Source organism: Bombina bombina, chromosome 3 (assembly GCF_027579735.1).
Source record: "Bombina bombina isolate aBomBom1 chromosome 3, aBomBom1.pri, whole genome shotgun sequence".
Taxonomy (NCBI): Eukaryota; Metazoa; Chordata; class Amphibia; order Anura; family Bombinatoridae; genus Bombina; species Bombina bombina.
Window position 1 is genome coordinate 1063844920 of NC_069501.1, and position 16830 is coordinate 1063861749.

Sequence of the window (16830 nt, forward strand, 5' to 3'; positions counted from 1 at the left end):
TAAGCCTAAAGGGGGTGTACTCTTCCTTTCTGCACTATATTACCCAATCTCCAGTTACAATTGAACTTAAGTAAGGCTGTCTGAATAAAATTTATTAGCTTTCATACACATATACTAATACTAGTATAGATATAGATCTCTAGACACATAGGGGTATATTTATTATTATTATTATCATTTATTTGTATAGCGCGGCCAAATTCCGTAGCGCTGGGTACAAGGATAGGGGTATACAATGACAAGGATTTGTGATAAAATACAACACATAACAAAACTAAACAAATATAGTACAGGAGGAAGAGGGCCCTGCTCCGGAGAGCTCACAGTCTATAGGTTTAGGGTGCAGGGACATAAGGTTGGGGTAGCTTGTTACATCGGTTGTAGTTGCAGCAGTGAGTCAGGCAGTTCATGTATTAGTTTGGTTCGGATGCGGGATGGAGGAGAGATGGTACACCTCTCTGAATAGGTGGGTTTTCAAGGAGCGTCTGAAGCTATACAAGGTTGGAGACAGTCTAATGGAGTGGGGTAGAGAGTTCCAGAGGACAGGAGCAGCACGTGCAAAGTCTTGGAGGCAGGAGTGGGACATAGAGATAACAGGAGTGTAGAGACTTAGGTCAGAGGTTGATCGAAGAGGACGGGATGGGGAATATTTCACGATGAGAGAGGAAATATAGTTGGGAGTTAGACTGTTGAGTGCTTTGTAGATTAGGGCTAATACTTTAAATTGTATTCTGGAGTGTATGGGGAGCCAGTTCCGAATACACATTCGACTCTATATGACACTTTTCCCAATTTATCAAACATTTAACAGGTACGCTCACGGCTATTCTGACGCAGCGTACCTGGTTTTCAAACCGCCATCTTTGAGGCCGCGGATGCCATAGAAATCAATGGGAATATGAAAGCAACAAAAGCTTATGTTCGATGCTGCAAGACAATGAAGCATATTACATTGATTTCTATGGTTGAAAAAAGTTACGTTTACACCTAACACCCTAACATAAACCCAGAGTCTAAACACCCCTAATCTGCCGCCTCCGACATTGCAGACACAAATAAAATGTATTAACCCCTATCCCACCGCTCCCTGACATCGCCACCACTAAATAAACTTATTAACCCCTAAACCTCTGGCCTCCCACATCACCAACACTAACTAAACCTATTAACCTCTAAACCGTCAGCACCCCACATCGCCAAAAACTAAATTAAGCTATTAACCCCTAAACCTAACAACCCCTTAACTTTATATTAAAATTACAAGATCCCTATCTTAATATAAATTAAACTTACCTGTAGAATTGAAATAAACTAATTTTATAAATTAACCTACCCTAACTATCATACTAAAATTAAATTAAATTGCCAATTAAATAAACTAAATTACATATTAAAAAACCTAACACTACTAAAATTATTTAAATATACAATTAAACATTATTACAAAGTACTAAATTATGAAAAATAACACACTAAATTACGAAAAATAACAAACGAAATTATCCAAAATATTTTTTTTGCACCTAATCTAATAGCCCTATCGAAATAAAAAAGCCCCCCAAAATTAAAAAAAAAAACCTAGCCTACAATAGACTACCAATGGCCCTTAAAAGGGCATTTTATGGGGCATTGCCCCAAAGTTATCAGCTCTTTTACCTGTAAAAAAAAATACAAAGATCTCCCAACAGTAAAACCCACCACCCAACTACCCCCCGCATTGCCCTTAAAAGGGCATTTAGCTCTTTTACAAGCCCAAACCCTAATCTAAAATAAAAACCCACCCAAAAAATGTAAAAAAATCCTAACACTAACCCCCGAAGATCCACTTACAGTTCTGAAGTCCCGACATCCAGACGGAGAAGTCTTCATCCAGGCGGCGATGTCTTCATCAATCCAGGCGGCGATGTCTTCATCCATCCAAGCAGCGAAGTCTTCATCCAAGCGGCATCTTCTTTCTTCATCCCTGCGGCACGGAGCGGGTCCATCCTGAAGCCATCAGACGCGGAGCTCTTCTTCTAATCGGTCTCCGCTGTAAACTGAAGCTTCAATGCAAGGGACGCGATTCAAGATGGCGTCCCTTGCATTCCTATTGGCTGATTTGAGTGTTAAATTCAAATCAGCCAATAGGAGGCGAGCTTCTAAAATATTATTGGCTGTTCAAATCAGTCAATAGGATGAGAGCTTCTGAAATCCTATTGGCTATTCAAATCAGCCAATAGGATGAGAGCTACTGAAATTCTATTGGCTGATTAGTGTTAGGATTTTTTTATATTTTTTGGGTGGGTTTTTATTTTTAGATTAGGGTTTGGGCTTGTAAAAGAGCTAAATGTCGTGAGCAGCAGAGCAGAATAGGGGTTAATAGGTTTATTATAGTGGCGGCGATACGGGAGGGCAGCGGGTTAAGGGTTAATAGGTAGCTTATGGGTGTTAGTGTACTTTGTAGCCGTACAAATAAAGTTGGGAAAAACCCAAATAACAGTGTCATCGATGACTGTTAGTTAACAACAGTCCGATGCTCATCGCCCCGTACTTGGTGCACACGTTTTTGATGGCTTTTTTCATATATATGGTGATCGTATTCAGATCCGCGATGTTTGGTGATGTTAGGCGAGCATATTGACGCCCGCGAATGCAACATAGTTGACACTTTGATAAATATCCCCCATAGGGGTCGATTTATCAACCCGTCAGTTAACCCCTAGACCGCCGCTCCTTAACTCGTCCGCCACCTCTGAGGTGGCGGACAGCAATCAGCCCTATCAAATACGATTAGGATGATTGACACCCCCTGTTAGCAGCTGATTGGCCGTGAATGTGCAGGGGGCGGCATTGCACAAGCTTTCACTAGAAATGCTTGTGCAATGTTAAATGCTGACAGCGTATGCTGTTGGCATTTATCGATGTGCGGCGGACATGATCGGCTACAGCGGATCATGTCTGCCCGCACAATGATAATTTGGCCCCATAGTGCTAGATTACAAGTGGAGTGCTAATTTATCACGCCTGTAAACAGGCAAAATCGCCTGTTTAAGGGCACGCAATAAATAGCCAGCCATTACAAGTGGTCGAGGTAGCAATTAGCACTCTGAAAATTAACCAGAGTTCAGATTTCTGGTTAATTATCAAAAAGTGCCCCAATTGGCCCCAACTGTAATTTTTTTTGATTAAAAATAACTGCAAAAAGCAGTTTTTAGAGTTAAAATTTGTCGGGTGTGGGGATTAGAAAAAAACAACACTGAAAAGTGCCTTTACATAGCGGGCTATGGGGAACTGTGTCCCCCCTGTAAATATATATTATATGCTTATATACATAATACATATTTATATGTTATTATTATGTGTATATACAGTACACATATAAACACATATAAACACATAATATATATACATATATATTTAAATCTGCTGCCCATCACTGCACGACTTACCCCCTTCGCTATGCTAGGTTCTTTGCCGTGTCTCACGGCATGAGAACAAGGCTCCCATTGGAGCCTATGGAAGCGTGCTCTATTTGCGCAAAGCTTCCATGCAATGCGAACGTGAGCTCGTGTTCACATTGCGGGCCACTTGAAATACCAGCTAAGCTAAGATTACAACTCAGTACCGAAACATGTCAGCGTTTTTTGGTCCGACCTCTTCCTTACCATGAGTACAGTGTTTGTTTGTGATTTTTTTATACTTGCCATTCGCATTTCATTAAATGTTATGTTTTAATTACCAGGTGCTCCGGACTTTTTGTTATTTCTGCACTTGAAATACCAGCAATTGCGTGCGCTGGTATAACAAGTGGAACACAAATATTGCCCTCTCGAAAGCGCAATATTGCTCTCCACTCGTAATCTGGCCCAATGTCCACAAACATGTTCTTAACTACTGTATGACAACTTAAACAATTGATGTTGATACAATTCATGCTTACTATTGCAATGTTGACATGGAAAAGTATTATTATTTATTATCATTATACTTTATTTATAAAGCGCCAACATATTCCTCAGCGCTGTCCATGGGTGCAATTGATATAAGTAAAACAATGATACAATACTTGTAAGAGACAAGACAAGAACATTGGCAGTTACTGATATATGCAGTTATGTTCTGTTCATATCCCTGGTTTTTTTTCCATGACGTTGTTACTTGGTCTTTCTTCATTTAGTAATCCATTTCTCTTTTTGTGCTTTTCTCTTCCTGTTAAAAAGATGATGTTCAAAGCATTGCCACAATAGTGCTTTGTTAAAAAGGTATCTGCAATATACCCACAGTCCCTCAGCTTAAATAGGTTTATTATTAAAGTTGTGTTTAGTCTTTATTTATATTGGTGATCACATACATAGCGAATATATATGTGTTCTATTGGAGTTTCATGGGGGTTCCTAGGGAGTAACGTATATCATAGTGGGGAAACATTGACGGAAAGTTGTAATGTTTTAAACAATATCCTCTAGTTTAGGTGAACAAGTCTCACCACCCTTTCATTTGTGAAAGAAATCTACTGCATTTACAGTGAAACTTAGTTTACATATATATTACGTGAACTATTACCAAATAGAAACCATTTTTATAGTTAATGAACATACAGTATATACTGTTTAAACATGCTTTGAAAACATGGCGATGCCCGATTCCACATTCACTGGTGATGAGGTTGGATTGCTGAAAGGCAGCAAACCCTATACTATCCTATGGGAGGCACATCACCACTCATCTGTACGATGAGGGTTAGACCACTTTTTTTTTTATAAATTTTCACAAGGCAGGCAATTTTCAAGATTGGTAAGATTGACATGAGCATTTCTTGCAGATCTGACAATCCTTTGAACATCAGGCCCATAGTGTTTGAATTGAGTTCAAACAAGGGGATGCTCCTCGGGGGTCAGTTCTTGGGCTTGTCTTGCAGTTAATAGCTGATGCAACAGGAGTCGTATATCAAATGAACAGTTAAATCAAACTATTGGATAATTATGCAAATGAGTAAGATCTAAGATTAGCTATGGAATTTTGCAGAGCTGGACTGGGGTGGGGAGGGGCTGGGCAGGTCTTCAAAAATTTCCAGGGCTTGCCTGATTTCCCAGTCCGGCCCTGGAGATCACTAGTTTGGCATCAAATTATGTATGGTTTTGAAGACCACACCCCAGACAGAAATAAATAAACTATAAACTGTTTAAAAATGTCATGACCTTAAAGGAAAGATGAGTTAGATGTTATAAACCTTGAAGTATTTCAATGATTTTATAAAGTTGAGGAAGAAAGTATTTTTTCACAAAAATACTTCAGCAGAACAAGGAGTTATAAAACAATTTTGAAGGCTACTTTGTAAAAAGGAATGTTGGTTGATTATGGGAAGAAACTTCTGTATAAAATGCAGTACAGGTAGCCCTCAGTTTACGCCGTGGTAAGGTTCCAGAAGGAATGGTTGTAAATCGAAACCATTGTAAATTGAAACCCAGTTTATAATGTAAGTCAATGGGAAGTGAGGGAGATAGGTTCCAGGCCCCTCTAAAAATTGTCATAATAACACCTAATACATTATTTTTAAAGCGTTGAAATGAAGACTTTAAAATGCTAAACAACATTATAAACCTAATAAAATAATCACACAACACAGAATATATAATTAAACTAAGTTAAATGAACAAAAACATTTGCTAAACAGCATTATAAACCTAATAAAATAATCACACAACACAGACTTCACTTGCATTTTTCTGCAAACAGTTATTTCTATGTATTCCAATCTGGACTGATTTATAGACAGGAAGATCTTGTTCATTTGAAATCTGCTTGACAGCTCAGGTCTGGTTAAACTGATTAATTTCAGCTTGCTTGGCTTTGCTGCAACACAAGCGGACAGCTCCACCTACTGGCTATTTTAATAAATGCACTGCTTCTCAATGCTTTTCAATAGCAGTCACATGATTGGAAAAAAAGGTTGTTATTCTGAAACGGTTTAAATTGAACCGTTGTAAAACGAGGGCCACCTGTATTGCCTGGGACTTGAAATATGCATTATGCAATCATAAGACTGAAAGGGATAAAAAAACAGCCTGTTTCATTGTTGTAATAAAAAGTACTAAGAAGTGAGTTATACATTATATAAATCAATGCAAGGTGTGTTAAAATGATTTTACTTTTTATTTCATTTTTTTAACTTAATTTGTGCATTGTCCATTACTTTTTGTCATAGTCCCACATTTAGTGGTCTATACAGGAATAACTTTGCCTTTGAGGTGGTTGCTAGGAGACACCTACAATACCTGCAGACAGGTTCTTGCCCATGTTCAGTAGAGGACTATTGCTGCAATAATTGTGCGACAGTAGAACTTAACCGCTACATTTAGAGTTTTGTCGGTAAAGACCTGCGGTGCTAACCAGCCTTTTTTTTCCAGCGCACCCTTAAGACAACGCTGGTATTACAAGTTTTCTGAATGGCTGCGTTAGCCTCAGAAAAGTGAGCGTTGAGCCAAATTTAGCTCCACTTCAACCCTCAATACCAGCGTTGCTTACGGTAGTGGTAAGCTGGAAAAACGTGCTCGTGCACGATTTCCCCATAGGAAAGAATGGGGCTGAGCTGGCTGAAAAAAAAACTAACACCTTGAAATAAAGCAGCGTTCAGCTCCTAACGCAGCCCCATTGTTTCCTATGGGGAAACACTTTCTAAGTCTACACCTAACACCCTAACATGAACCCCTAACCTTACACTTATTAACCTCTAATCTGCCACCCCCGCTATCGCTGACACCTGCATCATACTATTAACCCCTAATCTGCCGCTCCGGACACCGCCGCCACCTACATTATCCCTATGAACCCCTAATCTGCTGTCTCTAACATCGCTGACGCCTATATTATATTTATTAACCCCTAATCTTTCGCCCCCAACGTCGCCGGCACCTACCTACACTTATTAACCCCTAATCTGCCGACCGGACATCGCCGCCACTATAATAAATGTATTAACCCCTAAACCGCCGCACTCCCACCTCGCAAACACTATAATAAATTGTATTAACCCCTAATCTGCCCTCCCTAACACCGCCACCACCTACCTACAATTATTAACCCCAATCCCCCACCCCCAATGTCGCCGCTACAATAATAAAGTTATTAACCCCTAAACCTAAGTCTAACCCTAACCCTAACACCCCCCCTAAGTTAAATATAATTTAAATAAAACAAACTAAAATTACTATCATTAATTAAATTAATCCTATTTAAAACTAAATACCTACCTATAAAATAAACCATAAGATAGCTAAAATATAACTAATAATTACATTGTAGCTATTTTAGGGTTTATATTTATTTTACAGGCAACTTTGTATTTATTTTAACTAGGTGCAATAGCTATTAAATAGTTAATAACTATTTAATAGCTACCTAGTTAAAATAATTACAAAATTCCCTGTAAAATAAATCCTAACCTAAGTTACAAATACACCTAACACTACACTATCAATAAATTAATTAAATAAATTACCTACAATTATATAAACTAAAATACAATTAAATAAACTAAACTATAGTACAAAAAAACAACAACACTAAATTACAAAAAATAAAAAAATATTACAAGAATTTTAATCTAGTTACACCTAATCTAACCCCACTACTAAAATAAAAAAGCCCCCCAAAATAATAAAATTCCCTACCCTAAACTAAATTACCACCTAATCTAACCCCCCTAATAAAATAAAAAAGCCCCCCAAAATAATAAAATTCCCTACCCTAAACTAAATTACAAAGTAATCAGCTCTTTTACCAGCCCTTAAAAGGGCTTTTTGCGAGGCATTGCCCCAAAGTAATCAGCTTTTTTACCTGTAAAAAAAACAAATACAATCCCCCCCCAACATTACAACCCACCACCCACACACCCCTACTCTAAAACCCACCCGATCCCCCCTTAAAAAAACCTAACACTACCCCCCTGAAGATCACCCTACCTTGAGTCGTCTTCAGCCAGCCGGTTAGATAATTGTAGGTAATTTATTTAATTAATTTATTGATAGTGTAGTGTTAGGTGTATTTGTAACTTAGGTTAGGATTTATTTTACAGGTAATTTTGTAATTATTTTAACTAGGTAGCTATTAAATAGTTATTAACTATTTAATAGCTATTGTACCTAGTTAAAATAAATACAAAGTTGCCTGTAAAATAAATATAAATCCTAAAATAGCTATAATATAATATATTAGGGTTTATTTTCTAGGTAAGTATTTAGTTTTAAATAGGATTAATTTATTTAATGATAGTAATTTTAGTTTGTTTTATTTAAATTATATTTAACTTAGGGGGGTGTTAGGGTTAGGGTTAGACTTAGGTTTAGGGGTTAATAACTTTATTATAGTAGCAGCGATGTTGGGGGGGGACACAGATTAGGGGTTAATACAATTTATTATAGCGTTTGCGAGGTGGGAGTGCGGCGGTTTAGGGGTTAATACATTTATTATAGTGGCGGCGATGTCCGGTCGGCAGATTAGGGGTTAATAAGTGTAGGTAGGTGGAGGTGAGGTTGGGGGGGCAGATTAGGGGGCAATAAATATAATATAGGTGTCAGCGATGTTAGGGGCAGCAGATTAGTGGTTCATAGGGATAATGTAGGTGGCGGCGATGTCCGGTCGGAAGATTAAGGGTTAAAAAAATGTATTATAGGGTTTGCGATGTGGGGGGGGCCTCGGTTTAGGGGTTCATAAGTAGTTTTTGGGTGTTAGTGTACTTCGAAGCACTGTAGTTAAGAGCTGCATGTTCCGGCGTTAGCCCATAAAACTCTTAACTACTGACTTTTTTTTGCGGTTGGAGTCTTGGCGGTAGAGGCTGTACCTCTCACTTCTTCCAAGACTCGTAATACCAGCGTTAGGCAAATCCCATAGAAAAGATAGGATACGCAATTGACGTAAGGGGATTTGCGGTAGCCTCGAGTCGCGGAAAAAAAGTGAGCTGTAGACCCTTTCCTGCCTGACTCTAAATACCAGCGGGCATTAAAATGCAGCGTTATGACCCCTTAATGCTGCTTTTTAAGGCTAACGGAGAACTCTAAATCCAGGCGTATGTTAGGTAATGCCAGCTGGAGGTGGTGGCTACACTGAGAATTGAGAAGTGTTTATTTAGCAAGAAGTCAATGTAAAAATATAAATATTCTGCCTTTCCTGGAAGAAGGTGAACTTTAATAGTAAAATATGCCTTAAAGAATACTCAATTAGGGTGAATTTGAGACCTCCAAGAGACACTGAACTAAGAAATTTTCTTCCTATACCGCCATGTTCCCAATGATCTATTTTACTTGCTGGTGTGTATTAAACTATTTACAAATGCTCCTTTACCGTTATTTTGTCATTTGCCTGTTGAAACTGCAACCTATACTGACATTTGTCAGTACTGTGGTAGAAAAGCTACGAAAAAGACAGCATCAGAAATCTGCCTCCGAGTGGAGGTGGGAGAAAAAGAAAGCACAACCCATTTGAAATGGTGTTACTGAGCATCATCTTTGCATACAAAGAACAATTCAGCTGCTTGTACACTGTCCCTTTAATGTCAACAAAATAATAAAAAAAAACATCCAAGCACTACTTTAGATTTTAGTTGTAAACTATGTGAATCTGTAGAAACATCAAACATCTCCATCTTTATTGCTACTACTAGTTCATATATTTGTAAATTACCCATTGGAAATCTATTATTGTCATAATAATTATTATTTTTATCTTTTATTTATAAACTACCAAGAGGCTACACTGCATTTTAGTGATTAAATCATACATGACAAGAATTATTTAGTGACAATACACTGCTGTGTGTGTGATAAGGCAGCACTGAAAGTGGTAATCTGCTAAACGCAAGACAAAGAGTGTAAGCTCTGTAGGGTAAGTCTAGCGAGGTAATTACAGTCTTAACGGATCTGAAAGGTTATCTTGCATCATTATTTATTATTTTCTATCCTTCATTTAAAAGACACTGTGAGGTTGATTACATGGTACATGCTAATTCCTCATGGAAAATACCAAATTTAGGATGAGGCTTTGGCCTCTATTTATCAAGGTCTGTCGGACCTGATCCGACAGTGCAGATCAGGTCCGACAGACCTCGCTGACTACGGCGAGCAATACGCTCACCATATTCAGCATTGCATCAACAGCTCACAAGAGCTGCTGGTGCAACGCCGCCCCCTGCAGACTCGCGGCCAATAGGCCGCCAGCAGGGGGTGTCAATCAACCGTATATCCGGTGTCGTATTTCTCAGGCGGACAGGTTATGGAGCAGCGGTCTTTGTGACCGCTGCTTCATAACTGCTGTTTCTGGCGAGCCTGCAGGCTCACCAGAAACACGGGGCATCAAGCTCCATTCGGAGCTTGATAAATATGCCTCTTTATGTAATTACTGGGAAGCAATTTAACTTGCTATTAGAAAGCATTGTGCTCATAAGAGAAGAGAAGACATCAGAACCTCGCACAGCGAAGGGGGCAAGTAGCTCAAGGGGGTAAGTATATACACATATTAACACATAAATATATATGTATATAAGCTATACATATATATTTACATTGCGGTCTATGCAAATTGCGGTCTAGGGTTTAATTATTTTGAGGGCATTTGGGGCACTTTTAGAAAATTAACTAGAGATCTAATCTCTGCTTAATTTTCGGAGCACTAATTGCTACTGCAAGCTTGCGGTAGTAATAACCAGCCACTTGTAATGGCTGGTTAATTATTGTGCTCATGCAAACGGGCAAATTTGCCCGTTTGCGGGAGCACAATAATTTAGTGCTCCACTTGTAATCTAGCTCTATGTTAGAAATAAGTCAGTTCCTGTTTGGCTCCCTGGAAGGAGAAAATAAATATTTTTAAATCAACCCATTTTAAATAATCTACCAAATAAATGCTTTTTTTAATTAATGTAAATGAACGTTATAAAATTAAAGTGATGGTAAACTTTACATGATCTGGATTCTAAGCAATATTTTAGATTGACTTTAATTGATCGCTTCTAATGAAGATGCGTTTTAACTTACTTTTTAATCTAGCCATGATATTCTAATACCCCACGCTCCCGCCGCACATTTCAAAAGTACTTTTTTTTGTGAGCTAACGTTTACAGCGCATCTTTATTAGAAGTAATCAGTTAAAGTCCCTGTAAAATATTGCTTAGATTCCTGATTTGATTTTAATACATTTAAAGTTTACCATCACTTTAAATAAAATTGTTGTGTTTTCATACTGTATATACATTCACATTTCTTATAGGATATAGATTTTTATCTAATCTTTTCCTTCACACCAATGGTCTGCAAAATCTAAAAGTTTATATTAAAATTCACAAGAGACAGTGAGACCGATTTATCAATGCCTGTCCAACATGATACGATGTAGCGTATCATATCCGACAGAGCATACGCTGTCGGCATTTAACATTGCAGGGGGCGTCAATCAGCCCGATCAGATGCAGCGGACCAGTTATGGAGCAGCGGTCTTTATACTGCTGCCTCATAACTGCTGTTTCCTGCGAGCCTTCAGGCTCGCGCGGAAACAGGAGCATCAAGGGCCATTCAGCCTTTGATAAATCGGCCCCAGGGAATTTACAATGTATATGCAAAATAAGTGTAAAATGTTATTGCCCATAAACCACTGGGGGCCTCCTGTTGTAACCTAGGTTTTCTTCTCTGCTGAGGCAAATTAGGGACATTTATAAATGAGTCACTGAACATGCAACCAATGACTGAAAAAGCCACAATTTTCAAAATTAAAGGGACATGAAACTCAAAAAATATGTTTTGTGATTCAGACAGAGCATACACTTTTAAACAACTTTTCAATGTACTTCTATTATCTAATTTGCACTGTTCTCTTGTTATCCTTTGTTGAAAAGCATATCAAGGAAGGCTCAGGTTCTGGGAGCTAAACGCTGATTGGTGGCTGCATATATATACCTCTTATCATTGGTTAATTGTGTTCAGCTAGCTCCCAGTAGTGCATTGCTGCTTCTTCAATGAAACTAATTTGATAATGGAAGTAGATTGGAAAGTTGTTTAAAAGTGTATGCTCTATATGAATAATGAAAGAAAATATTTAGGTTTCCGGTCCCTTTAAATTACAGGAAAATTGGACAAATAAATTATGAAAATATATTGTAAAGTTTTTTAACTACATATAATGAAACATTTTATCCTACAATTTCAAAGTGTAATGCCCCTTTTAGAAGCAAACAAACATATTCAACAATAAATCTAATGGTGACTCCACTTTTCCCCATGCATAGCAATCAAATACTTTCATACTGGGAGAAGAAATGTAGGATAACTCAATTTATCCACAACCCTTGCCAAATAAATAATGATACAGATGATAATAGCCAGAATGATCACTTACAGAGAAAGTGTACAAACTGGCAAAGTGTCATGGAGCATAGAGCTATACAAAATATCTCTCACCACTGCCTATTACGGAAATGTTCTGTGCAGCTCCAAGACTGAAACACTGGGAACACTCAGCCAACCTACTATGCTAGTCGCTAACTCGCTATGCCTTCAAAGCATCAGTAAAATCAGTAAAAAATAAACTGTGTCACAGACCAATATGGAAACAGATCGGTACCCACTGATCATTAGTGATTAAAGGAACACAAGATTCAATATTGGAATTATTATTTATCATTATTACAATTTATTTGTAAAGCGCAGCCAAATTCTGTAACGCTGGGCACATGTGTAGGGGAACTATTACATGATGCTGTTGGTGAAACAGAAATACAGGTACATAATACAGTCCAAACAAAGCAAATACAAGTGGATGTGGTTCCTGCTCTGTAGAGCTTATAATCTACAGAATTTATTTCAATTTTGAATGTAAGGTTTTTTTCCCCAGTACGTGTGTATTAGTAAAAGTTATTCTGGTAAAAGTTATTACTGATTCAGCAGCAGCTTTTATTGTGTAACAAGTATCATGCATCTGCATTTAAACACCTTATAGAGCATATATTGCATCAGCAGTGACTCTTTGCATAATAACTGATGAACACATTCCACTAACCACTATCTGTGTTTGAATAGGGGTGCACAGAGAATGGTTTATATACCGCGTACACTATACCACGTACACAGTAAAAGCTGTCAGTTAAACAGTGGTAACTTTTACTGCAAGCATTGTTGTTAATGTATGTGCATAGAAAAATGCTTGTTTTTAATACTAAATGCATTCATATGCATTCTCTGGGGCCGATTTATCAAGTGTCTGGCGGACATGATCCGTTGTAACGATCATGTCCACCGCACATCGATAAATGCCGACAGCATACGCTGTCGGCATTTATCATTGCACAAGCAGTTCTGGTGAACTGTTTGTGCAATGCCGCCCCCTGCAGATTCGCGGCCAATCAGCCGCTAGCAGTGGGTGTCAATTAACCCGATCGTATGAGATCGGGCGAATTGATGTCCACAGCCTCAGAGACAGCAGGTGGAAACAGATGACTGCTTGGTAAATCGGCCCCTTTGTCTGAATCATAAAAGAAAAATATTTTGGTTTCGTGTCCCTTTTCCTTCTACAGGTATAGAATGAGCAAAAGGAAAAGGCATCAGTCCAAACATTATCTGCATCTGGCATGTACCAGTTAAGCCGGAACTTTAAGTGATCATGACAATAAACCAATACAATTGTATCTTTTATCATCATTTCATATATATTTGTGCTGCCTATAAGCAAAAGATAAAGGTAACTAGGAACAGAACAATGTACTGAAAGATCATGCTGATTTATAAAAATGCAGTTCTGTTCACACAACTCAACAAGTGTACAGTAGTAGGTTACATGCACATGCACTCTTGCAGTCTGTGTGCCAGTACGTGCCAACAGATCATGTGTGAGAGTAGAGAGACCATACATACAAACCACTGCCATATGCTCAGCATAAAAGCTCTGATAATTTTTACAGTTGTTTGCAAATTGACGAATATTCATTCCATGTCCCTTTAAAGGGGCATCAAACACTAAATAAATGTTAGATATAATGATGTACGACTCCAATTCCAAAAAAGTTGGGACAGTATGGAAAATGCAAAAAAACAAACAAAAAGAGGTATTTGAAAATTCAGTTCACCCTGTACTATATTGAAAACAAATTATTAACACATCATTTGATGTTTTACTTTGTGAATTTAATGTATTTTTAAAAATATACACTCATTTCAAATCTGATGACTGCAACACACTCCAAAAACGTTGGGACAGGGGCACTTTAGGAATAATAGCTATGTGACAAGTTGAAATAAGAAGGGGATGTGAAACAGATGAGGAAATCGTGTAATCATAGTATATAAGGAGCCTCCAAAAATGGCCTAGTCCTTCAAGAGCAAGGATGGGTCAAGGCTCGCCAATCTGCCAACAGATGCATCAGCGAATAATCCAACACTTTAAGAGCAACATTCCCCAAAAACAAATCAGTAGGATTTTGGGCATTTCACCTTCAAGGAATCATGGTCAAATCTCGGTGTGCAAAGGGCAAAGCCAAAAACCACGTCTGAATGTACGTAATCTCCGATCCCTCAGACGTCATTGAATCAAAAACGCTCATGAGTCTGTAATGGGTATCCTGACATGGGCTCAGTAATACTTTGGTAAACCTTTGTCAATCAACCTAATTTGCCATTGCATCCACAAATTCAAGTTAAGGCTTTACTATACAAAGCAGAAGCCATACATCAACACTGTCCAGAGGCGTCGCCGACTTCCCTGGGCTCGGTCTCATCTGAGATGGACATTAGCACAGTGGAATCGTGTTTTGTCATTAGACGAGTCAACATTTCAAATAGTTTTTGGAAAAAACAGCCGTCAAGTTCTCCAGGCCAAAGAGTAAAAGAACCATTCCAGCTGTTATTAGCGTTAGGTCCAAAAGGCAGCGTCTGTCATGGTATGGGGGTGTGTCAGTGCTCATTGAATGTGTAACTTGCACATCTGTGAGGGCACCATTTATGCAGAAAGATATGTATACAGTTTGGAGCAACATATGCTGCCATCCAGATTTTGCCTTTTCCAGGGACTTTCCTGCATTTTCCAGCTAGACAACGCCAAACCACATTCTACCTGGATTACAAGCGCATGGTTGCGTAGGCAGAGAGTGCGGATGCTAGCATGGCCTGCTTGCAGTCCTGACCTGTCTCCGATTGAGACTGTGTGGCACATTATTAAGTGCAAAATAAGACAACGAAGGCTCGTACAGTTGCGCAGCTGAAGACATGCATAATGGATGAATGGGGGAAAATTCTTCTTTCTAAACTTAACCAACTGGTATCTTCAGTGCCCAAATGCTTAATAAGTGTTATTAAAAGAAAAGGTGATGTTACACAGTGGTGAACAGTCGACTGTCCACTATTTTTGGAGTGTGTTGCGGTCATCAGATTTGAAATGATTGTATATTTTCAAAAATACATTAAATTCACAAAGTAAAACATCAAATAATGTCTTAATAATGTGTTTTCAATATAGTACATGGTGAATTGAATTTTCAAATGACTTTTTTTGTTTGTTGTTTTGCATTTTCCATACTGTCCCAACTTTTTCGGAATCGGGGTTGTAATAAAAGCAAAGATTCCCCTCAAAATAATATTAATAATATATATTTTTTTAATAAATATCTTATCTCACAGCCCTAGGTGCTCACTAGCACTCACAGACAGATGCACAGCTTTCAGTAACTTAGGCACCTAACCTTACAGTTAGATTAAAAGCAAAATGGAAGAGTTAGTTACATCATTTGGACAAAATGTGATAGGCCCAGGACCATGTCCAGGTCTCTTCCTCCCTGGGTCTTTAATCTACAGCCACAAAATACATGCCTTCAACCAAACATACAGAGATACAAACAAGTGTGACACATGTCCTTTATAATTTCCCATGAGTTACATACAAAACACAAAAATGGACTACACTCTCAAACCGGACTGGGTACACATTCCATGATCTTGCAGAACTCACAGCCCTGTACAGCACTCACAGACATCTGCACAGCTTTCAGTAGACATGTACGTTTAGTTTTGGCCGAATTTCTTTTTCGGACAAATTTTGGCCGATTTGGAGATGCATCCAATTTTCCGAATCGGCACCATAACTAAAATCCCGAAAAAATCCAAAAATGAATAAATCCGTTTCCGAATTTTCGAATCCACTCTTTATTCATATTTTGAATTTTTCATTGTTCTAATGTAAACCGCAGTTCCCCGACATCGCCGACACTAACTAAATCACTAAATAAAGCTATTAACCCCTAAACCGCCGTTCCCCGACATTGCCGGCACTAACTAAACCTATTAACCCCTAAACTGTAGTTCCCTGATATCGCCTACACTAACTAACTAAATCACTAAATAATCATATTAACCCCTAAACCTCCATTCCCCGACATTGCCAACACTAACTAAATTGTTTAACCCCTAAACCGCCGTTCCCATACATCGGCAAAACTAACTAAACTTATTAACCCCTAAACCGCAGTTCCCAAACATCGATGACACGAACTAAACCTATTAACCCCTAAACTGCAGTTCCCAAACGTCGCCGACACTAACTAAACCTATTAACCCCTAAACCGCCATACACCCACATCGCTTACACTAACTAAACCTATAAAAAAAAGGAATTCCAAAAACGAAGTAGTTGAAAAAGTGGTATTCTTTTATTCCTTAAAAGAGTATGTTTCAGCATACAAGAAACATGACAAGAAACTAAACCTATTAACCCCTAAACCGTAGGCACCCACATCGCAACAACCTAAATTAAACTATATTAACCCCTAAACCTAACACCACCTAACTTTAACATAATTAAAATAGACCTAAATTAAAGTTACAATTA